We start from the raw sequence: 23968 nt of genomic DNA, 5'->3' as shown, positions 1-23968 counted from the left end.
CGCAGCAGCTGCCTGCACGTCACCCTGCACAGGCTCCAGCGGCTGCTCTGAGCAATTCCCAGCTAGGGACACCCTCCTGCTGCCTCCTTCTGCCTCGCTCTGCTGACTGCACAGGTTGCTGTGCCCTATTCCAGCCCACAGCTGGCTGGCATTCCCCAAATCTTTGCAGCCTGAAGTGTCCCAGCAGGGACTGGCCAAAGCCACACGCTGGCTGTCAGGCTGTTCTCACTGTCCCCTCTGCTCCCAGGCTTCTTTGGGCTCCTGTGCACTCTTCCAGCAGCCCACCAGAAGAAAACAAACCTGTTTAATGTACCTGCAGGAGCCAGGTGTGGCCAGGGAGACCAACAGCTTGCAGGGTGCTGATGCCAGCGTTCCATCCCGCCCTTAGAAGTCATCCATCATGCATAGAGAAACCTTAAAATCTGATTTCCTCCATGGCAAGACAGAACAGCAAACATGATACCCAGAGCTGCATGAAGGACATTGAGCCGTTTCTTTTGTCCCATTTCCCCTTGCTATCATCACAACAGCACAAAGGGAAGGGCAGGTTAAGCCACAAGGATTTGCTCCTACCCCTTCTGGAACAATCCATCCCATGCACAGCAGATGAGTGCTGGGGGTGGGTTTTTTATAGCCCCAGGAGCTGCTGGAAAACATCCCTGGCTCTGTCCTCTGCCAGCCACCTGTTCCACAAAGCTCCATGGAAATGAGAGCTATTCCCAGGCAGGCAGGTGCCCTGGCAGAACACAGAGCAGGGATCAGCAGGGCTGCACTGTTTGTGCTGCTGCCGCTCTAATTACATCTATTACAGCCAATCCTGCCAGGGATGAGACTCAGGGGCCAAGAGGATTAAGAGGAAGCAGCAGCTCGAGCACACTGACTCAGTCAGAGTCACTGACTGACCCCCAGCCCCTGCTGCTCCTCAGGTAGAAGCAGAAACCTTCTCTCCTCTAACCCCAGAGCCTGCCTGCCAAACAATTCAGATTATATTGGCAAACAAACATCCTGAAAAAGTAATGAGTTTTCCCTCAGAATCACTCATCTACCAACCTCAATGACTCCATTCCAGACCAGCGTTGTAGCTGCTATTTCAAGAAGGGAAATGGGGCCCTGAGGTGAAGAAAACCTCTGGTGAAATTGGCCTCGGATTTGGGTGGATTTTGAGATGAAGAGTCACATGCCAGGGAGGTCACACCCTCTTCCCCAGCTCTGGAGAAGTTTGTTCTTCACCTCGAGCCTACCACAGACAAGATCCAAGGTAATTTGCAATAAATCCACCCAGATTCTTAACCTGCCACAAGCTGTGCTGGTTTTTGTTTTCAGAGCAAACCTCTGTGGGTTCTCTCTGAATGAAAGGATAAGATCATTTCACTCTTCCTACAATCTGGGCTTAGCTGGGAACCACTCCAGTGTCACCCTGTGCCTGCTTAGGAGAAGCAGCAAACACCTCCCTGCCCTCTTCAGGAAAACGTGTAAATAATCAGGATGTCACACTCAAAGCCTGTTTTAATTTTGAGCCCTGCACAAGGGATGGAGAGCAGAGATCCTCCCAACCCCATCCCACGCCAGGATGATGCACAAGCTGCTCCTTTCTGCTCTGTCCCAGCCCTGGGGGTCAGGGGTGGCCTTTGGGGCACCACAGAGGTCACTGCCACCCCAGGGGACATGGAGAAGGGGATGCAACGCTCAGAGAGAGAGAAATCTTGAGCGTTGAGGGAGAAATCTCTGCAAGAAGCAGCCCAACTTATCGTGCAGGGGTTGCTATGGCAACCCACCCAGTTAATGCTTCACAGGAGGAAAAAAAAAAAAAAAGAAAAAAAAAAGACTGAAAAGGCTGGCACTTGTGCACAGGCACAACAAGACGAGGAGATAAAAATAATTTCGGCACCCTGCCCCCACTAATCCCTCACTGCCGTGGTCCCTGAGGCTGGGACAGGGCACCGGGAACGGAGCCCCGCCTGTCTGGGCTCCTCTGCCATCCCCAGCACATCAGCCCGGCCCCTCCTGGCTGCCGGGGACACGGCAGCAGCTGCTCCCGGAGCCCTGCAGGGCTCCCACAGCCACCCCCGGGGCTCAAAATGGGGGAAAAGGGCCCCTTTGTGCCCCTCAGCCTGCTGCAGGCAGGATGGAAGGAGCAGCGCTGTGCAGAGGAGCCCTGCGGGATAATGAATGCCAAGTTAGAGATGTTGGATGTAATGGATGGAGGCACCCTTCCCACGCACTCCCACATCCGTGCTGCACGAATCCCAGGCAAGGGAGGGCTGCTCTCTCTCTCTGTTGCTTCCACAGGGTGCCTGGGGGGTTAGAAAGGCTCATTCAGTTTTCTCTTTTCACACTCAAGGTTTAAAATGAGCTCCCCATGTAGCTGCCAGCACCTGGATCCTCTGAATGTTCTAAACTGGAGGCAACTCCAGCTTTGCTCTTCACACACCTCAGCACCTTCATTCCCAGGTGATGCTGAGGATTGATCTGCAGTTTCCAGGTACACCCAGCCCCTTCCCAGCCAATATTCCAGGGGTAGATCCTCATTAATGCCTTTATTTGCAGGTCCAGAGTGCCTCTGCTGCCCAACCTGCTCTCTCCACACAGAAATCACACCTGCATTTGTGTGTGCACTGTTGGAACCCTGGATACTGAGAGCTTTTGCTTAAAAGGGAAAATAATTTAGGTGCCATTTCTTAATTGGATCGTTTGGCCTTAAAAGGCCTTGAAGAGAAAGATTGTGAGCCATTTTGTAGCTTGTTGGGAGAATGCCGTAGAAATCAGGGCTTGTAAGACTGTGATATAGATAAAAATAATAAACATCTGAGTCTGGACATGAAATACCATCTCCAGCACCTCAATCCCAGCCTCGACAGAGGCAGGAATAAAAGCAGCATTGTACTGTTTTTTTGGGGTTTTTTTGTCAGTCTACCTCCCCATGGGGTGTAACAGAGTGTGAATACCCCCACAATTCCCAAAAACTCTGCTCCATCCTGAGCAAATCTGTGATTTCTATCACACACACCCTGCAGGACCTCTGTCTGTGAGACACAGATCGAGCTTGTCCTTGATTCACTGCTCTCCCTGCGTCCCCCCAGGGCCCACAAGTCACAGCTCCTTCGCCATCCTCCTCCCCTCAGCCTCCTCTATTTATCCTTGGCTCTGGGGCTGCTTTTCCATCAGGACTCCGAGCCAGAGGGGCAGGATTTCAGTGAGCTCTGTGAGACAGAAGTGGCTGCCCCTGCCAGCAGCCTGCCCTGCCTGAGAGCATTCCCAGGGCATTCCCAGGGCATTCCCAGAGCGTTCCCAGAGCATTCCCAGGGCATTCCCAGGGCATTCCAGAGCATTCCCAGAGCATTCCCAGGGCATTCCCAGAACATTCCAGAGCATTCCCAGAGCATTCCCAGAGCATTCCGAGGGCATTCCCAGGGCATTCCAGAGCATTCCCAGGGCATTCCCAGAGCATTCCCAGGGCATTCCCAGAGCATTCCCAGAGCATTCCAGAGCATTCCCAGAGCGTTCCCAGAGCATTCCCAGAGCATTCCCAGAGCATTCCCAGGGCATTCCCAGGGCATTCCCAGAGCATTCCCAGAGCATTCCCAGGGCATTCCAGAGCCAGGGAAATGCTCTCTGAGATGAGGAGCAGCCTCACCCAGGCAGAGCTGTGCATGCACAGGGGCCTGGCAGGGGCAGGGATTCCTTGGAGCAGCAGCCACGCTCTGGAGGCTGAAAATTCCCCTCTCTGTGTGCACGAGCACAGAGCACATTCCTGCACAGAGCACATTCCTGCACAGAGCACATTCCTGCACAGAGCACATTCCTGCACCTTGCTGGCACGTTGTGGGCAGAAATTCAACCAACAATTTATTTATTTTTTTACCCCCCAGACCTTTAACCCAGGCTATATTTAGAGGGGTGTGACTGTATACATCCTGGAAATTCTAAGCCCTGGTGTGGCTCCAGGTGCTTTTGGGCATTGATTTCTGGGAGTGGATGCCAAGAAAATGAGGCACAGAGGGAAGCCTTTGTGTGCTGCTTCAGCCATCCCAGCCTAATGAGGTGGCACTTTCAGATTTGCTTTTAGGCCTCTCCTCAGCTCGCTCACCTCAGCCCTGGATGGAACCCATTAGTGTGTCAGGTTGCCACACATATTCATTGACATCTGCTCATTTAATTTGGGGATTCTCACTGCTTGTAAAACACACAAGTGCATCAATTATTTCAGCTCTGGGTGAGGATGGTGTTTTTGTGGAGGAAAGCTTGTTCAGCAAATGTTGCTGTCTTACCTTGGCTGCTGCTTTTCCTTGAACATGAATAAAGGAAATAAAGCTGAATCTGCTCCCAGCTGTCTAAACATGGACATAAATCATCCTCACGTTCCTCAAAAGACCAGGAGACTTTGCAATGGAGATTTTTGGTCTGATGTCTATTATTGCTTTGCACAATCAAGTTCCCCACCGTGAAACAGAAAATTTTGGGGATTTTGGCTGTGTTTTGCACCCTCCATCTGGGGTTCCCAGCTTTGTCCTCCTTGTAGCCCACTGTCAGCCTCTTTCACCTAAAATAGCAAACATATTTGTAATAAATTAGACGCCACAGAAGAGAAGGAGGAAGGAGGAGGAGGAGGAGGAAGGAGGAAACAGTTTTTCAGCTTAAATACAACAGAATTGAAAGGTCTTTTGTTTTCTGTCAGTGAAGAACATCTCCCTGGTCATACTCAAAGCCACTGTATAAAACAGCCGAAGCTACCCAGAGCTTTGAATCTGTCAAATCTCATTTTCTTTCCCCAAAACACCGATTTTCCAAAAGGGATTCCTTGCTGACACTTTGGTGTCTAAGCAGGCACCTCCCCCTGGCTGGGTGTTCTGCCACAGCTTGTTTATTTTAGTGCTTTCCACAATGTTGGTGAGAGGGAAATGGAGATAGAAAAAAGTTTCCAAGGGTGACCTTGCAAATAACACTGGATACTTTAGAGAAATAGAACCATGTAGAAGATGAACTGTAGTGGAATGGAATGGAATGGAAGGGAATGAAATGGAATGGAATGGAATGGAATAGAATAGAATAGAATAGAATAGAATAGAATAGAATAGAATAGAATAGAATAGAATGGAATGGAAGAGAAGGGAATGGAATAGGATGGAATGGAATAGAAGGGAATGGAATAGAAGGGAATGGAATAGAATAGAATAGAATAGAATAGAATAGAATAGAATAGAATAGAATAGAATAGAATAGAATAGAATAGAATGGAATGGAATAGAATAGAATAGAATAGAATAGAATGGAATAGAATGGAATAGAATAGAAATAGAATAGAATAGGATGGAATAGAATAGGATGGAATGGAATAGAAGGGAATGGATAGAAGGGAATGGAATGGAATAGAACAGGACAGAATAGAATAGGATGGAAGAGGTACTGTAGAATAAAAGATGCACTGTAGTAAGTCCCACGAGGGGTAATTTTAGAAGATTGGCTTTAAGGCATTTACAGAATAGTGTAGCAAAAGCTGATAGGCCGAGAAACATTTACAGTGTAATTAAAATACAATATTGTATATTATAATTAGTTGGTTTGGAAATATTGGAAACAGTTGCTTTCTGATTGTGATGGAGTGAATTATAACATCCGTATTGCCTCACCCTTCTCGTGAGACGGAAAATGGAATAAAAAATTTTAAATTTTATTTTGAAATCTCTTGATGCCCCATGTTGGGGTCAGAAAAGCACCTAATCCAGCAGTGTGTGATGCTGGAGACCATCATACATCATCTGTATTGCCTCACCTTTCCCATGACACTGAAGATGGAATAAAAATTTTTAAATCTTTATTTAAAAATCCCTCGATGCCGCACGTCGGGGTCAGAAAAGGACCCAATCTGGAGGTGTGTGATGCTGGAGAGCATCATACATTATTGTATGTTATAATTAGAAAGTAGTTGATTTCTGATGGTGATGGAGTGAATTATAACATCTGCATTGCCTCACCCTTCTCATGACACTGAAAATGGAATAAAAATTTTTAGATTTTTATTTAAAAATCTCTCAGTGCCCCACATCGGGGTCAGAAAAGGACCCAGTCGGGCGGTGTGTGGTGCTGGAGAGCAGCGCTCCCGCATTCCCGGCAGATAGCGCTGTGCCCCCGGGGCCGGACCCAGCCCGGGCTGTCCCTGCCTCCTCCGCGGGCCCCGTGCTCATGACTCACCTCAGAGAGTCCCCAGCACACACTGAAACTCCATAAACCTCCGGCTAAATGCGCCCCGCAGGCTTTTTAAATCCCAGGATTTAGTGAGTGAGATCCTCAGCTGGAAATCACTTCTCTAGGAAAACTCTGAGGCGTCTGCATCACACCTTTCCCCAGCTACTGTGAAGTGCTACAGAAATACATCATTTTTAAAAAAAAAAACAACCAAATTGAGGGTGCAAATCTACATTAAAGTGTCACACGGCACCTAATTAGCTGCAGTAATTAATATGTGGAGAGCAAATGCAAATTTTCCCCTTTCAGGCCAGAGATTTGAGCTTCTTGGTTTAGCAAAGCAAGAAATGTCTGCGACAGAGCAGCTCTGACACATCCTAAAAGCATCTGGCCATAAAGGACTTGAGTGGTGCATCATCATCATCATCATCATCATCTCTAAACAACCTCCAGGATTACATTTCCACGGCACAATAAAAGCAGGAGGGATGCAGAAATTCCTCTCCAGCTGAACCCTGGCATCCAATACCAGCCCTGCCCCTCTCCACGTGCTTGCCTTGCTCCTGGCTCCTCCTCTGCCTCCTGCAGGAACGGTTTTCTCGGGAATAACTCAAATCCTCCAGCAGAGCATCCCCAGAGCAGAGGCAGCTCACAGGAGCCAGGGAATTCTCTGCAGGTCGCCGAGCGTTGGGAAGGATGAAAGTTTGGCAGGAAAGTCTCACAGATGTGTGTGCTTGGCAGAAAGGTTTTTGAATGGAGAATCTGAAGAAGGAATAGAGATGGAAGCAAGTTTTGATAGAGAAGAAAAGAATTGCTGAGCCAGTCTCACTGGATAACCAAGGAGGCAAAGGGTGTGTTAGTTAAAAGGGGTTTGTATGGCTTAGAGCAAAGGATAAACCCACCCCAAACAAGAAGATGTTTGTACCAAGCACAAAGAGAGCACAGGCAAACAAGGCAGCAAATGTGGCAAGTAGAGAAAAGGTCTCAGAATTTTCCACTGCAAGAAAACTGAAAAAACAACTTCTGGCTTCAACTGTAATGTACTGACTGTGAGTGATTGGAGAACAGTAACATGAATATGGTAATTACAGTAGTTATGATAGGCTATAGATAATAGTTAAGGTATAGATTGGTGCTACTGTATGAAGATGCTCAGCAAAGAAAAGTATAAAATGCATTGGAACCAAAAGAAAAGTCTATAATGCACTGTAACCAAAACCAAAGGGCTCCAGGCCTGCCTGCAGCTGGAGCTGACAGCTGTGGGCACAGCTCTGTCACCCACCACCCTGGGCTGCTGTAGCATCTTGGATGGAATAAACTGCATTTTGGATACAATAAACTGGATTTTGGATACAATAAACTGGATTTTGGATACAATAAACTGCATTTTGAATACAATAAACTGCATTTTGGAGAGCTGCCTGGAGTCCTGCATCTCTCATTTCGGCTCTTACAACCGAGGCTGCTGCTTCAAGGGCAGCTGGAACCAGGGCAGCAGCTCCAGCTGCTCTTTAGGCCAGGACTAAAGATTGGTGCCAGCTGCCAGCGATGTGTGGGGGATGAATGAAGGGATCCAGGAGCATTCCTGGCCCTAATGGTGCTGTGATTGCCTGCCCTGCCCCAAAATTAACAACACCAAAAGCGCCTTTTTGGGTGGGACTTTGGAAAAACAGAGTTTCCTTCTGGTGCTGGAGGTGCTCCAGGACAAAGGGATGCTGTGAGGGTCAGTCCTGATCACCCTCACACACAGAGAAATGCAGAATATCAGCACCATGCTCTCAGAAGGATTTTATTATGAGCAAAAATTCCTACTAATGGGGGAAAAAAGGTTTTGTTTTTGCTGTCCTGAGAGAACAATGGAATTTTATCTGCTCCTTTCCTATTTTCTTTATCCTAATGCATCCATTTGAATCTTAAAGGTCTCTTCCAACCTAGCGATTCTTTGATTCTGTGAATTATCAAAATGGAAACTATTTGGGCTCTAATCTCTTTTTCTTCCTTATTTGTTTTATTCAAATTATTTCCCTATTTCCTTCTTTCTGTAGGGAGCCACACTGATGGTGTCAGAGCACAATGAAATCTATTCACGCTGATAAAAGCTTTTATACCACAGTGGGTGACTTGGGAGCATCCTGGGCCACAAAAACCCAGGAGAAGGAGGTGAAAGATCACGAGAAGGAGGTGAAAGATCACTGGTGTGACCCACTAAGCACAGCCATTCCCATTCCAATGGCACTACACACACAGCCCAGCAGTGTCACGGTTGAGATGGGGACAACACAAAGCAACACTGCATTTTCAGAAGGCTTCAAACCTGTTTTTATTACAGCATGGATGCTTTTTATACATTCTTACAAAATTCTTCAGTTTACACTTTATTCATTGGTCATGAGACAAACAAAGTGCTTATGGAATAGAGAGTTGCAGGTTTCCCTTATTTCTCCTTCTTTCTTTCTTGGTTTCTGTGTCAACGACCTTGGTAGGAAATTCTTTCAGGGGTAAACGTGGATCTTCTTATCAAACTCCTCTCTGGCTCACAGAAGTCCCTGTAAAACCTCTTGCACACAGCAGGAGAGGAGTTATTGAATTCTGGCCATTCCTGCACTCAGGATGCTCACAGCCCCTCCACAGCACCTAATTCACCTTTCTTCACTCTGTGCAAACAATCCTCCACTACAAAGGTGTCTGGAAGAACAGTTTTCATTGGAAAACCCCATAAAATATAATGTTTTATGTTGTCAGGCTTTTCAGCACAGGGAGGCTGAGGGAGGCAGAGCTCAGAACCCTCAGGGGTGGTGAGAAAACCATGGGGGTTTTTTGTCACTTTTTGTCATGAATCTGTTTGAGCAACGCCTTTGGAATGGAGAGGAAACAAAACCCCTTTTTCTATGAAATACACCAAAGCCTTTTTCTATAAAACACACCAGCTTTATGCCAGGAATTTCATTCCAAAAAGAGCCAAGCAATGAACCATAAAGAGCGCCCAAAGAGGAGTGCTCAGGCAGCTGCACCAGCGAGCTCTGTTTGTCTGGCAAGGATCAGGTTCTCATCCCCTGCATGGAACCTCGTCCAGCTGCTCCACCACAGAGGGCACCTCCCTGCCCCTGGACAAAAGCCCTTCCTCTTCCTCCTCCCTCCCGCCCGCCCGTCCTGATGCAAATCAGACAAGGAATGGACACATCACTTAAAAAAAGCCTTTTTCTTCCGCACCACAGGCATCGCCACCCTTTCCCAGCACCTCAGGGCAACAGCTCACAAGTAAATATTTCTGTTTCTGTGAGAGCTCAGGCAATAAAGCACATTAGTGCACGCTCTGAAGGCACAAGGATGGAGCCATTTCTGAGGCCGCAGCAATAAAACTTCACACATCCTCCAGAAAAGCTGGAAGCTCATCTCAATTTACAGAGGAATGTGCTTCCTCTAAAATGCCAGATAGCTCCTCAGCTGGAATAAGGAGTATTAAGTATTAAGAGTATTAAGGATGATTTTCCTTTCCCAGCTACTCTGGGGTCTATAAATATTGAATTTGAGCTGTAAAGACAATGCAGACAAGGAGGGTCAATGCTGCACCTCCTTCTGCCTTCTGTGGGCACCGGCTGCACATCCATCCATAAACAATAAAATCCTTGATCTCCTGAACCCACAGAGTGCCAAACCCTCCCTCCCAGGAAGGGTAAATCCGGGTGAGGTGATTTGCTCAAGGCCACACATTAAACGCAGGGGTGAGGGCCCTGCACTTCCCGTTTCCTGCTGTAATGACCAGTTTATGGCACTCCACCCCCACAGTGACCCCCATTCCTTCATTGCTGCCCCATGAGCACGCCAGGGCTGCTTTAGCAACGTCAGGCTTTCTGCTTCTCTCGTTCCTCTTGCTCAGCAAAACCTCCTCACCTCATTTCCCTTTCTAGGCAGAGCTTTATGGGCTCTTCCCCACCTGGTGACAGCCTCCTGGGGCAGACAGGAGCCAGCACAGAGCAAGGAGCATTTCAGTGCTTTACAGTACTGAAAACTTTTGTGTTTTCAGCTTCAGAGAGTCTTTGACCCACTGGGTGCCAGCACTAAAATCAGCTTTCCTTTGGCAGCATGTTTCATTGTGTTTTTTGCCCTCTTCCCACACATTTTTCCTTCTCGAGTCTTCAAATCACCTGCATTTCACGATGTGCAAGTTGTTAAATATGCAAATAGCCACAATTCTCTATAAGCTGGCTCCATGACCTGCTAATTTAGTGTTTTCCAGCAAAAAAGTGCTCGTCAGGCAGCTTGAAAGACCTCCCATGACTGAGACTCAGCACGGGATGGAGCAAGGCTGACCCCAAATCTGGGAATGGAGCAAGGCTGACCCCAAATCTGGGAATCCATGGCAGGACTCTGAGCACAGGATGAGGATTCTCAGGGAGATCTGGGAATCCATGGCATGATCCCAAACACAGGCTGAGGTTTTCCAGATCTGGAAATCCATGGCATGATCCCAAACAAGGCTGAGGTTTTTCAGTAAATCTGGGAATCCATGGCATGATCCCAAGCACAGGCTGAGGTTTTTCAGTAAATCTGGGAATCCATGGCATGATCCCAAGCACAGGCTGAGGTTTTTCAGTAAATCTGGGAATCCATGGCATGATCCCAAGCACAGGCTGAGGTTTTTCAGGAAGACCTGCTGCAGTCAGGAGCATTTCCAGCAGAATATAGATCCTCCTGTGGGTTATTTTAGTCTCAAAGCCAAAATGCTGCCTCAGGAGCTGCTTCCTTGTCCTGTCCTGGTTTTGCTCCAAGTATTGACATTGCCACCAAAGGGCTCTGCTCACTCTGGCAGTGGCAGCATTTCCTGATCCCATGGAAACTCTGTCCCAGAAATTAAAACAGAGCTCAGCTCACTTGGAAGGGTCCAACCCAAACCCCAGCCCTGCCTGGCCCAGCAGATCTCAGATTGAGATGGAAATGCAGAATAACATTGCTAGCTCACAATTCCTTATCTCCAGCTGTTTTAGAGCTAATTAAAAACCACTTTCTTCTGAAAAAAATAATTTATGCTGATCCCTTCGATGTAATTATTAAGAATTTGAAAAACATAATTCAGTTTCAATTCCTCCAACTCATATTTCATGGGGTGGCTCTACACGCCTGAAAAATCTCCCTGAACACCAAAATGCAAATTCCTTTCAGCTCCAAACGACAGTGCCACCAGATTGGATGTGCCAAACTGCATCCAAGAGCTGGGAGGAAATTTCAGAAGGGAAAAACAGGAGGGAGAGATGTGATTAAAGCAGGCTGTGGGAGAAGACAGAATTCCAGCTCAGGAGAAGGGCCTGGAGGCTGGAACAGCAGACCCCAACATCACCTGGGCAGCAAGAAAAGCTTCTTGGGACAGGAGGTGTTTGGCTGCCTCTAATGAGGTCAGGCCAGCCTTGGCTTCCACTGGAATTTCCTCCTGCAAGGCCAGCAGAGCTCCCCAGCCCTTGCCTGGAGGTTCTGGTTTGGGAGCTGTAGGAAGTGGGGAGGAAGCAGCATTCCCACAGTGCTGCCCATCACCAGCTGCTGGCAATGCTGTTTGTGAGGAGGCAGCTGGAAAACGGCTCTGGAAGAGGGCACAGAGAGGAGCAGCAGGGCAGAGAGGGCACAAACCCCGCTGCCAGCCAGGGCTGCACACACAGAACCTGCTTCAGTGGGGATGTTCAACATTTCCCCTCAGTTTCTGCAGGGAAATTGATAATTTGCTTTTTTTTCCCAGCAAATGGGGGGATGTTCAACATTTTCAGTGGGGGTGTTCAACATTTTCTCTCAATTTCTGCAGAGAAATTGATAATTGGCTTTTTCTTCCAGCAAATTCTCCAGATACCCCCAAATCCAAGCCACCCTCACACCCCCGTTGAGCTGCTCATTTTTCCCACTCCCATTCCTCCCTCAGTGCTTGCAGGCAGGGTTTTTCCCAAGTCTTGAATTTGCAATCCACACCTTTATCCTTGGGGTTTAACAACCTGCACAGCCCAAGGTTCTGCTCGGAGTCAGCGGGAGACAAATGAGTCTAATGGGAATGATGCCTGTGGGTGTGACAGGATTTATGGCAGTGAGACAGTGACCAGACCATGGAGCACATCCCCACAGGGCCACAGGAGATCCCTGCAGGCAGCAGAGCATTCCCAGGGGGCCAAACACCATTTCCAGGAAGGAGGGAGGCAAGACACAGAGAAGCAAAGAATCAGGCATGGAATTCAAAAATGAGGAGGCAGCAGCGTGGTCTGTGCCATGCCCTGACCTGCTCCACGTTGCAGAAGCTGCTGGAATCAAGACCCAAAAAAGCCCAAATTTCATCTTTCCCCAGAAAACAGGCTCAGAACAAGCTGTGGCACACATTTTAAGCAGCGAGAGAGTCCTGAATGAGGATTGTTCACTGCCCTGGGCTCCAGTGCAGGCGCTGGCAGCCCTGGCGAGCCCTGGGGAAGGGATGAGGCCATTCCCAGACATGCACGGACTGGGAGGCCAAGTTTTGTGTTTATTGACTTATAAAGCAAGAACTGAAAGTAGGTCAGAAGGCAGGACACCCCAAAGGTGGAGAGAACCATCCTCCAGTGCCTCCTTCCATGAAGGCTCTGCCTGATGGCTCTGCTGGATGGTTCTGCATGAGCAGAGCTGGATTTCAATGAAAAACCAGAAATTCTTTGAGCCCCAGGCTGCAGTGATCTCTGCCAGGCGATTCAGCACTCAGGAAAAAAAGGGAAGATTTCACATCCCTCTTCCTGGGGACCCCAAACAGAGGCATGGAACCAACCCTGCATCAAAACTGCATCAAAAACCAACCCCATGTGCAGCAAAGCAGAGATTATAGCAGCGGATCCAGCCAGCACTCACAGCTTTAAGCTATTCTTCCTGAGTGTCCTACATAACAAACCCAAACAAATTAAGGAATGAGTAATGAGTAGGTAGGAGGTGGCAAGGCTTGTTTTGGTTCAGGAAAGGATTCCCATCCCTTGCTTGGAATCTAAATTAGATTCAATTTAGATTAGAGTGAGGCAAGGCCAAATTCCCCTGATGAATGACTTGCTGCAGTAAATCACTCAGATTTTGCTGCCATTCTTCAACAAATATTGTTTTTCTTTTTTTCTTCCTCTCCTTTTGTTTCTGACCCTGCCAGCCTCGTGCCATGGCCCTGTTCCCCTGGGTTGGGATATCCCTTTTTATCTCCCCCAGAAAGGGAAGAACTAATTTGTTGTCTGCTAGGGAGAGAAGGTGTTCTTGGTCTGATAAGTGGATTATCTCCCCATACAAGCTCTGTAATGCAACAAACCCCACACGCTCACAAAACCAAAGGAATCCATCACAACCAGGGATGTGACATCCAAAAGTGAAAGCTCCCTCTCCTGCACAGCACACCCAGTGCCACAGCCAGGCTTTTGCCAGAGCAAAAATCCAGGGAAAATGCACAAAATTAAATCCATATTCAGGCTTGCTGTGGCTGCGAATTTATCTCTGAACCCACAGCAGTATTTGTAGGGTCACAGCACCTGCATGTGATTCCTCTTCCAGCTAGAAGTCTTAACAGTCTAGTGAAAATTGAAAAATTTTAACTCTTTAAAATTGAAAAAGAGAAATTAAGTCAGGAGTGAAGCATGAGAACACCCCAAAAAAAGATGGGAATTGTGGAAATGGAGTCACTGACCCCCAGGAACTGGGCCCTGCTCAGCCTTTTTCCATTTGCTGCAGCCCAAGCCTGGGATTTTCACCTTGCTGACAGCCGCAGATTATCCCTGGAGATGTCAGTGATATCAGCTACGAGATCCAGCCCCTCTCAGGAGGAGCCAGCCAGGTGTAGCAACTTAAAATAGAAACTGGACTGAAACTCTGCAGCCTCTGAGTCACTCCCAGAGGAAGGCAGGCAGGTGTAAATCACCTGCTGATCCAGAGCCCTGGACTGACAGACCTCCAAGGGCCGCCTGGTGCTGCAGGAAAGGGACTCAGCAATCAAAAATAGAAAATAAAAATATTAAAAAAATTAAAAAGGGTGTCCAGGAACTGATGTTCAGCTCCTTCTCCATGGCTGGGGGGTTTGGGTGGACCCAAAGGCTGCTGCTGGCAGGCTCTGGAGGGCTGGGGAGCTCCTGGTCCTAATTTGAACCCACAATCAAGTGCCTGAGGTAGCGGAGATGGTTTGGCATAAGGCAGGGGCCTCTCCAGGGATAATCTCTCTCTGATGGAACAAAATGAAGCTGCTCTATTTCACTGGCCCAGCTTCCCTTGGAACCACCCTAATTTCTGCTTCTTCCTCAGAGAAGCCAATTTCACACAGGGCAGCTGCAGAAACACAGAGCTTTCATTTTTAGTGCTTGCCTTGTGCTTAAACACGCTCCCTTAGGCAGAACCAGCCCATTCATCATCCTGATGAGAAGAAATATCCAGAATTACTTCTCAGAGTACAAGACAATTCCCACAGGACTGGTAATTTATTAAGCCCGATTTTCTTTATGATGCAATTTTCCTTTTCTGAACTTTGCAAAACTCTTTTGCCACCATGTTCCAGCCTTAGTTTCCTGCTAGCATTGCACACAGTTCCTCCTTTCTGCTGGTTGGTTTCACATGATGGTAAAATTATGCTCATTTTGTAGTATCACTTCAGTAGCTGAATAAAATCCTTCAGGGTGATACTGCGAGACAGCAATATCTGAATGCAATGCTGATTTTGTGCAGTAACCTAACAAAACCAGACATTGTTCCAAGGAGCTGTTCTCTTGAATGGACGCCCAGAAGCTTCTGAAATTATTAATCTTAAAATACATTCTGTTAAAGAGTAATCTGCTTCCAAATGATGCAGCAGCCTAAACTCCTACATGTTGGTGAGCCAGTGCCAAGCAGGGTAAATTTTCAGGGTTCTGCAACAGCTAAATTGAAAGTATTATTCTGTGCACATGAAATATCAAAGTATCCGACTTCCCATCCAAGGAGGAGAACACTACCTCATGTATTTTAATTTGCTGTGATTACACTTTTCATAGGAGAAAGGAATAATGATAATAATACAAATTTTGGATATGTTTTAGTCATCCCACTGCACTCTCTGTGCTGTTCTGCAAATTCAAACAATCCCAAGGAGCTAAGGATGGAGTTTATTATTCCTGAGGAGTGCATGGTTCATGTCCAGTAAATCCCTGGGTCAGTGACTGAGCTGTGCACGTCCCCAAAATTAAATGGAATTTGGCACCAAGGGTAAAAACTCAAACACTGCAACCCTCATGGCACAAGAGCTCACAGGAATTAAGCAAATTTGAATTTTCTGTGATTACAGTTTTCATAGGAGAGAGGAATAACAATAAAAATAATCCACATTTTGGATCTTTTTTAGTCATCCCACTGCACTCTCTGTGCAATTTCAAACAATCCCAAGGAGCTGAAGATTGTTGCTGAGAAGCTCATGGTTCATATCCAATAAATCCCTGGGTCAGTGACTGAGCTGTGCATGTCCCCAGATTAAATGGATGGTGGCACCAAGGGTGAGAACTCAAACGCTGCCACCCTCATGGCACAAGATCCCACATGAATTAACCACTGTTTCCATGGCTTTTAGGGCACGCTGTGAATCAGGATCCCAGAGTGCTGCACATTCCTCCCCTGGGAGTTTTGGGAGCTCAGCTGCCTTTGAGGGGATGAGCCCGTCCACACAGACCCTGCTGTCACACCTTTGATCCAAGCCCACATTTCCCACTGACCCCAAATGCCTGCCTGCCTCATCAGCAGAGAGGGCAGGCTCCAGAGGCGGGCTGGGAGCCAGCCTGTCTATCGTCTGCATTTCAGCACTGCTTTCGGATGTGCAGAGTGCTGTGCAAACAGCAATTCATGCCGGGAGGCAGCGGGGCTGATCAACCCCTGCACGGGACCCTGCTGCTCCCAGATCCCCGAGCAGCTGCAGCTCCATCCCAGCCCTGTGACTGATTAACCCCTGCATGGCTGCAGCTCCATCCCTGCCCTGTGACTGATTAACCCCTGCATGGCTGCAGCTCCATCCCTGCCCTGTGACTGATTAATCCCTGCATGGCTGCAGCTCCATCCTGCCCTGTGACTGATCAACCCCTGCATGGCTGCAGCTCCATCCCTGCCCTGTGGCTGATTAACCCCTGCATGGCTGCAGCTCCATCCCTGCCCCGTGATTGATTAACCCCTGCACGGGACCCTGCTGCTCCCAGATCCCCAAAGAGCTGCAGCTCCATCCCTGCCCTGTGACTGATTAACCCCTGCACGGCTGCAGCTCCATCCCAGCCCTGTGGCTGATCAACCCTTGCATGGCTGCAGCTCCATCCCTGCCCCGTGATTGATTAACCCCTGCATGGCTGCTGGGACCCTGCTGCTCCCAGATCCCCAAAGAGCTGCAACTCCATCCCTGCCCCGTGACTGATTAACCCTTGCATGGCTGCAGCTCCATCCCAGCCCTGTGACTGATTAACCCCTGCATGGCTGCAGCTCCATCCCTGCCCTGTGGCTGATTAACCCCTGCATGGCTGCAGCTCCATCCTGCCCCGTGACTGATTAACCCCTGCATGGCTGCAGCTCCATCCCTGCCCTGTGGCTGATTCACCCCTGCATGGCTGCAGCTCCATCCCTGCCCTGTGCCCCCCAGCACCCTCCCACTGCCTGGGAAGGGTCTGCAGGCACAGCCTCGCAATAATCATCCAAAATTGGCACTCAAAATTCATCCAGGTTGCACCCAGATGCTGTGTGGAGCTCTGCAGGACAGGCTGCCAAGCAGCAAGGAAACACAAAGCTCATTTGACAGGATAACTCAGTTACCCCCTGCTTTTCCCATATTTTCCCAGGGCTATCAAGAACATAAACATCTTTTGCACCTCACAGTCCTTGGCCTTATTAAGCTCCGAGCATCTCCTGTAATTTGGTTCTCTTTTGACTCCTCTCTTCCACCTCCAAAGCCATGGAGCAGTTTGTCCCAGGGGAGGAACAGCCTCCTGCACACTGGGAACCACTCAGGTCAGACCCAGCACCAAAAGGACTCTGTTTGTTTTCCCTCTTGTCAAAAGAGAGCAGATTTAGACTGGATATTCAGAAGAAATTCCTCCCTGTGAGGCTGGTGTGGCTGCCCCATCCCTGGAAGTGTCCAAGGCCAGGCTGGAGCAGCCTGGGATAGAGGAAGGGGGTGGGATGAGATTATTTTTAAGGTCCCTTTCATCCCAAACCAGCCTGGGATTCTATTTTGGCTCCCAGCTCCCAGCAGAGTCACTTACTCATCACAAAACTTTGGATTTGGTGACACACAGGGAGCCTTTCATTCATCCTTAGCTCTTCCACAAATCATCTCACCCCAGATAAACTCAAAATATTTGACTCTTGGAGCAAAACTTGAGGGGATTTGCCAGATCCTCTTCCGGTAAAAGGCAGCATTAACTGCAAGTGTTCCTGCAGCAAAGCAGTGTGACCAGCACAAGCTCATTCCCAGACAAATGTGTTCCCAGGAAGGCCAAGGAGCACTCCTGCTCCTGTCTGAGGCTGACTCAGACACTCTGAACACAAAAACCAAATCAAAGCTCATTTTAATATTTAAATTGTGTCATCTGGGCTCATCCCTATGCATTTGCTCCTCAGGACAGGATTTGTCTGCCTGCCCTGAGAGCAGCTCTTTCTGTTCCATGGTGAAAATATTTGGCCTTCCAGAGGCAGAGGAGGATTTCCCTGTGAATTTCTGCCTCTCATGGCAGCAGCCCTTTCTCCACATCCTCGTTTTAGCTTTAGCTGCCGATCTCCCACCCCAGAGTGGCACCTCTGGACGCCCTGGCAGCCCCTCCACGGCCCTGACAAACATGAAACAAGTTTTTCTTGACCCCAAGTATTTTCTGCAGCAGGCCAAGGGCAAGTGCAGGCAGGATTTCACACTGGGCCGTGCAACAAACCCATGTGATCCTCCAGTTCCACGGGGAAAATGCTGCTTGCAGGCTCACACCACAGCCCAGTTGTGCAACACCTTGAACTCTATCAAGGCCATTTTCTCTGACCCCGGGAGCCTTCTCTGAATTTTGCTCAAGAGCACAAACGTGACCATTGCAGTGACAATGTAATGTCTAGGGGATGGGATTTCTAGAGGCTGGAATTTCAGGAGGAAATACAAATGAAAAATAAAATGCAGATGGTCTGAAATACCTCCTCAGAAGGTATGAGAGAATGTTTTCCTCCCTTTCCTTGGAAGCAGCCAACAGAATTCCACTGTGATGATAATGCATGGGAATGAGAAAAATGAAATAAAAAAAATAGGAAAACAGGAAAGAAAATAGAAAATAGGAAATAGAAATAGAGAAAATATAAAATATAAAATAGAAAATAGAAAACAGAAAATAGAAAATAGAAAGTAGAAAATAGGAAATAGAAAATAGGAAATAGGAAATAGAGAAAATAGAAAATTCTATCCTCTAATGTCTAGGGGATAGGATTTCTAGAGGCTGGAATTTCAGGAGGAAATACAAATGAAAAATAAAATGCAGATGGTCTGAAATACCTTCTCAGAAGGTATGAGAGAATGTTTTCCTTCCTTTCCTTGGAAGCAGCTAACAGAATTCCACTGTGATGATAATGCATGGGAATGAGAAAAATAAAGTAAAAAAAAGGAAAATAAGAAGGAAAAGAGAAAATAGAAATAGAGAAAATAGGAAATAGGAAATAGAAAATCAAAATAGAGAAAATAGAAAATAGAAATAGAGAAAATATAAAATATAAAAATAAAATAAACATAAAATATAAAATAAAAATAAAATAAACCCCATAAAATATATAATATAAATATAGAAATATAAAATATATAATATAAAATATAAAATAAACACAAAAGATCAAAAAATATAAAATATAAAATATAAAATATAAAATATAAAATATAAAATATAAAATAGAAAATAGAAAATAGAAAATAGAAAATAGAAAATAGAAAATTCTATTTTCTATTTAAAATATAAAATATAAAATATAAAATAGAAAAATAGAAAAATAGAAAAATAGAAAAATAGGAAAGAAAAGGAGGAAGCAGCCTTTTCTTGAAATGCTTCCATAGATGCCTTCTATGCTCCCAGCTCTGGGAGCAGCTCCACAGAACCCACACACCTTCCTGGGAATGCAAACCCACAAAAACAGCTTGAAACCACTCACTCCTCAAGGTGCCTCACTTCCTGCTCAACTCCTGGCATTTTCCCTTTGCTTCCTCCTGCCGTCCTGGCAGTGCCAGGGCTGTGCCAGCCCGGCAGCCCCGAGCCAGCCCCTGACTAAAGCCCTGCCTGGCTCTGCCAGCAGCTGTTGCAAGCTGTGAGCCAGGATTTTGGCATTCCCAGCTGAAACCCCGGGCGCCTGTGGCCTGACAAAGTGACAAGTTCGGCAGGGTGACACGGCAGGACGTGGAAGGGGACGGGGCTGGGGTGACCCACATCCAACTGAGTCAGGTTTAATCCCTTTCCAGGTCACGCAGCTGGTAAACATCTGGCTGTGGCACCTCAGCCACCTTCCCGAGGGAATGATCCTGCCAGGCTTGTCCTGCTCGAGCAGCTGGCAATTGTTTGTGCAGTGGCATTGGTGCACTGACCTGCTTTCCATCCCAAAAACACCCACAAAAAGCCACAAAACTGAGATTCTATGGCAAATCTTTGCTTGGTTTGGTTCAATTGGTTTTGGAAATTGTTTGTGCAGTGGCATTGGTGCACTGACCTGCTTTCCATCCCAAAAACACCCCCAAAAGCTACAGAACTGAGATTCTATAGCAAATATTTGCCAGATAATGCTTGGTTTGCTTCAATTGGTTTTGGAAATTGTTTGTGCAGTGGCATTGGTGCACTGACCTGCTTTCCATCCCAAAAACACCCACAAAAAGCCACAAAACTGAGATTTTAGAGCAAATCTTTGCTTGGTTTGGCTCAATTGTTTTTGGAAATTGTTTGTGCAATTATATTGCTGCACTGATTTGCTTTTCATTCAAAAACACCTCAAAAAAGCCACAGAACTGAGATTTCCTAAGCAAATCTTTGCCAAGTAATGCTTGGTTTGGTTAAATTGTTTTTGGAAATTGTGCAGTCACATTGCTGCACTGATTTGCTTTTCATACAAAAACACCCCAGAAAAGCCACAGAAGAGAGATTTTAAAGCAAATCTTTGCCAAACAATGCTCAGTTTGGTTCCACATGAAATCAGGAAGCAATTCTTGCCCACTCAAAGTGATTTTTTTTTGGTGAAAAATGGATGTGGCTCTTCCCGAGTCTGGATATGGACAAGTGGCTGACCACCATCCGTGGTTTTCAGAGAGCACCAGGGGCTGGGAGCAGCCTGGGGCAGGGGAGGTGTCCCTGCACATGGCAGGGAGGGGATGGGACGAGCGTTGAGGTCCCTTTGACCCCGAGGATTCCAGGGCTCCGTGGTGCTGGCATGGCTCAGGACACATCACACATACCAGCGCTTTTACGAGCCCGGCCGCTTCCTCCCCTGCATTTGCAGAGGTGCTTTGGGGTCAACACACCCCTGAAAAAAACCCCATTTTGTCTTCCTGTGTTCCAGCTTCAGCTGCACATGAGGCCAAGCTCACATCCTTGTTTTTACCATCCCATTTTCCTGATTGCATCCCAAAAAATTCCTGGCTGTGCCAATTTCCAGGCTGTGATGCCTGTCAGGAATGAGGCAGGGTGTGCTCTGGAGCAGCAGATTCTGACTGCAAACCACAGTGGGTTCCTCACCCTGCACATCAGATAATATTTGAGAAGGAAAAAAAATATATTAAATATTTATTAATACATGATATATCATTACATACATTATATATTATTAAACATATTAAATTAAATATTTGTTATCTATTATATATAAAATATATTATATACTATACATTACATATAGTATATAGTATATAGTATATAGTATATAATATATAATATATAATATATAATATATACTATATAATATATTAGATCTTATAAATTATATATTATATAGTATACATTATATCATATAATCTATTATGCATTATATACTATATATATTACAGTATACATATTATATATTATATGTATTTTATATAAACTATACTATATATATATTTTATATTAAAAATTTATATAAAATATATTATATATCATTTATATATATACATATACATACATATATATTAATATATATATATATATATTTTTTTTTTTTTTTTAACCTGAGAATGACCAAAGCATCAAGGCAGCAGCTGTTTGAAAAACTGGAATCTACAAATTCCTAAAAATCATGAAATGTTTGGAATATCACCATGTTTAAGGAAAGAAGTTCTGTAATTTTGCACCAATTTCCAGTCCTGGCTGCTCCTGACAGCTCCAGGAAGTTACAAGGAGGAAAATCAATTTTCTTTACTGTTTTTTAAAGCAGTATGAATCCAGTAATGGTTGGTATTTAGGAGCATGAGGAAGCAGGAAGATAAAATATTAAGAAGAGTAAAATAGTCCTGGATGCTGTGACTCGCTTGTGATTTGTTTTTCTTCCTCACAAACAGAAAACATCGACAGAAAATTGATTCTCAGTGAGATTCCCCATAAGAAGAAATGTACAAATTCTGATTTTTGAACTCTCTATTCTGAATTTTGAACTCTCTTTGGGCAGGCAGCAGCCAGCTCAGCACACGCTGATCTATAAATTAAAGACAGCCACGACTTTTTGATGGCCCACATGAAAATGTTTAAAATGAGCAGCACTCAACATCAAAAAAGTGGAAATATTGCTGTAGAAACCCAAAAACCCTCAGCAAACAAGGTGACAAATGAGTCAGTGTCCCCAGGATCCACCAGGGGATGGGAAGAAATAAAGGCAACGTGGAAATACATGGAGATGAAATGATGAATTCCACCTGCGCCGTCTCTTTGTGGTGTTCAGAACCCAGCTCAGCTTCAAGAGGCTGAGGCAAAACTCAAATCCCTCTGGAAAACCCAAACCTTGCCCTGGAATGGCCTCAAGCTGAGGTGGCTGTGCCAGGTCTGCAGGGACACCGAGTCATGGTGGCATTTGTAACGAGGTTAGAGCAGAGTTCAGCATTTAAAATGCCAGCCTGAAAGCTGGCAATGAAACCCTTTGCTCCTCAGCGTTCCCTACTCATCTTTGGTTAACAAGAATGGAGAAATTAGGAGGGAAAAAAGCAGAGAAATTCAGGTTTCCATGAACACCAGGTGAAATTCCCCTTGTCAGGAGGTGAATGCTCAGACAAGGAGTGGTTTACAGCCAATACCCAAATTACCACTGTCCAAATACCACTTAAGCTTTGGCTTAATTTGGCTCCTGGGAGGTTTTTACAGGTGCTTGGCTCATTAATTGTGGCATCTGAATTACGGTTGATCATCTTTGGGTTAAATTAAGGAGAAAAACGGGGAAGATTTAGCACTTGGTACTTGGAGGGAAGGGGAAAAACAGGGAAAGAGCAGAACTCTTCTCCTGGGTAGTGGATGGACCCAGAATAAATTCTCAGCCCCTTCCACTTGTCTGACTCTGGAGAGTTCAGGGTCGGTTTTACCCTTGGCTTCGAGGGAGGGAAAACAAACAAACAAAGCCCAAATAAACCAAATAAATCCTTTTTCTGCAGAATCCCAGGACCCCAGCGTGGTTTGGGTTGGAAGGAACCTTAAATCCCATCCAGGGCCACCCCTGCCATGGCAGGGACACCTTCCCAGGGTGCTCCAAAACCCATCCAGCCTGGCCTTGGACACTTCCAGGGATCCAGGGCCAGCCACAGCTTCTGTGTGTCACCCTCCCAGGGAAGAATTTCTTCCCAATATCCCATCTAAACCTTCCCTCTTTCAGTTTGAAGCCACTCCCCCTTGTCCTGTCACCCCAGACCATTGCAGGGAATTCTCTTGCTGGTTTACTTCATGCACAGGAAGGTCACAATGAGGTCACCCCGTGTCTCTTCTGCAGAAAAAAGCTGAATAATCCTCATTTTCTCGTCGGCTTGGAGCCTCCTCTGGCCTCGCTGCCACAGCTCCACGTCCCTGCCGTGCTGGGGTGGCACTGCGGGAAAGGTGACAGGGATGTGCAGGGACGCCGAGGCAGATTCGGGCTCATTTTGGGGGAATTTGGGGAATTTTTCAGGAATTAGCGAAGGAACCGCTGAGCGCAGAGAGCCGTGCGCCCTCTCCCGGCCGGCCCGGGAAGTGCAGCCAGCGCCCTCCAGCCCGGAGAAAAGCAAATTAAAGAAAATTTAAACAATTTTTGCAAATTTAAGCAAACTTTAGCAAAATTTGGCATCGATTTACCTCCCTCTCTGCGGCTTCAGGTCCTTCCACCGCTCATGCTTCATCCAAGACATAAAGAACACAGCAAACCTCATCCGGCAGAGGCAGTGCATTCTCCTTCCCCCAAAATGCTTTGCAAACAGTCACACTTTTACTTCGAAACCTGAAAGAATTTTACAATCTGAGCACTGGGATCAGGCCCTACGAGTTTAGAAATGTGGCCCCCCTGTGCTAAGTAAGATCCAAACATTCTCCTGGCTGTCTTTCTTCACATAGGATCCAAATAGGTTTTAATTCCGGTAAATAAAGGTGAGACATAATAATCCAGAAGGGCCACATTATTTTTCTGGGCTGATCTTTAGGAACCAGCACAACGCTCACTCATTCTCCCCCCTCATCTGTGACTGTTGTGACACACCAGGAGCACACGTGACAATCCCAGCCCTCAGGTATGTTCCTCTCAGGACATGCCACGTCTTGCAGGGTACAGAGCAGGATTTGGTTTTGGAGCAGCTCTTGCCCGGAAATTCAGCCTGGGTTCACATCTGGGCTCTGTTCCCAGGGCCTTTTCAGCA

General features: G+C 46.6%; 1 protein-coding gene across 1 annotated transcript in view; it reads left to right on the top strand.

Annotated features, from left to right (window-relative positions):
- ATP12A (ATPase H+/K+ transporting non-gastric alpha2 subunit) overlaps nt 1-23968 on the top strand; it is a 49305-nt gene that overhangs the window by 1077 nt on the left and 24260 nt on the right. The window lies entirely within an intron of this gene.

Source organism: Molothrus ater, chromosome 22, assembly GCF_012460135.2.
Source record: "Molothrus ater isolate BHLD 08-10-18 breed brown headed cowbird chromosome 22, BPBGC_Mater_1.1, whole genome shotgun sequence".
Taxonomy (NCBI): domain Eukaryota; kingdom Metazoa; phylum Chordata; class Aves; order Passeriformes; family Icteridae; genus Molothrus; species Molothrus ater.
This window is presented reverse-complemented; position numbering and strand designations above follow the sequence as displayed.